Below are 1,121 nucleotides of genomic sequence, written 5' to 3'. Positions count from 1 at the left end.
TATATATATATATATATATATGTATGTATATATTTATGTATGTATGTGTTTTTCTGTCTGTTTATCCACCCAACACCGCTTGACAATCGGGGTTGGTGTGCTTACGTCCCCGTAAATTAGCGGTTCGGCAATAGCGACCGACGGAATAAGTACTAGGCATATAAAGAATAATTCCTGGGGTCCATTTCTTCTATTAAAAATCCCTTTAAGGCCGCAGTCAAATGACTGAAACAAATAAAAGAATAACAGAACATGTATACATATATATATATATATATATACACCCGCACACACACACATACTAACACACGCATACATACATTTGTATGTATGTATTTATGTAATCATCAATTTTGTTTTTGTGAATTTCGTTTCAAAACCGGGAGAGGACTTCTGTTGTAATGTAGTGAAGATGAATTTGTGCTGGTGGCGGCAGCGGCAGTAAGTTAGCAACGTTGGTTGGCGTGCTTATGGCGATGATGATAATGATGGTAGTGTTGATAATAATGTTGATGACAATAGGCGCAGTGTTACGTTCATATTGATTGTGATGTTTGTGGTTGTGGTGGTAGCGCTTCCGACAGCATTGATTCTTCTTGCTGTACGTACGTTTGTAGTTACGATGACGATGACAACGATGGCGTTGATACGAGTTGATGTGTTAGCTATGTCTGTGCTGATGGCGATAGCATTGTGGGGATGATGGTGATCAGAGTGGCGATGATGAAGGCGACGATGATGAGGGCGGCGGTGGTGGTGACGGCGGCGGTGGAGACGGTGGCTTTTCTGATGTCCTTTGATGTTGTCACAGAAAGAAAGATGAACTCCGGAAGTTCGATGATGAATTGAACTGGTAGCTTTAGGAAACGTGCGCACACACCACATATAGTTCTGTTATTGTTGTTGTTGGTTTTGGTTTTACTATGGGTACTGTTGATGGCGGTGGTGGTTGAGGTGTTAGTGATATTGGTAGCGGTAACAAGTTGCGATTGTGGTGTTGAAGGAGTGGTGTTTGTTGCACATATGGTGTAGTGGTGTGATAGTAGTAAAATCTGGTGCTGGATTAACCATTAAGCAAAGTAAGCCCGTGCTTAGGACAGCAAAGAAAAGAGGGGGGGGGG

This window comes from Octopus bimaculoides, chromosome 23 (genome assembly GCF_001194135.2).
Source record: "Octopus bimaculoides isolate UCB-OBI-ISO-001 chromosome 23, ASM119413v2, whole genome shotgun sequence".
In the NCBI taxonomy this organism is placed as follows: Eukaryota; Metazoa; Mollusca; class Cephalopoda; order Octopoda; family Octopodidae; genus Octopus; species Octopus bimaculoides.
This window is presented reverse-complemented; position numbering follows the sequence as displayed.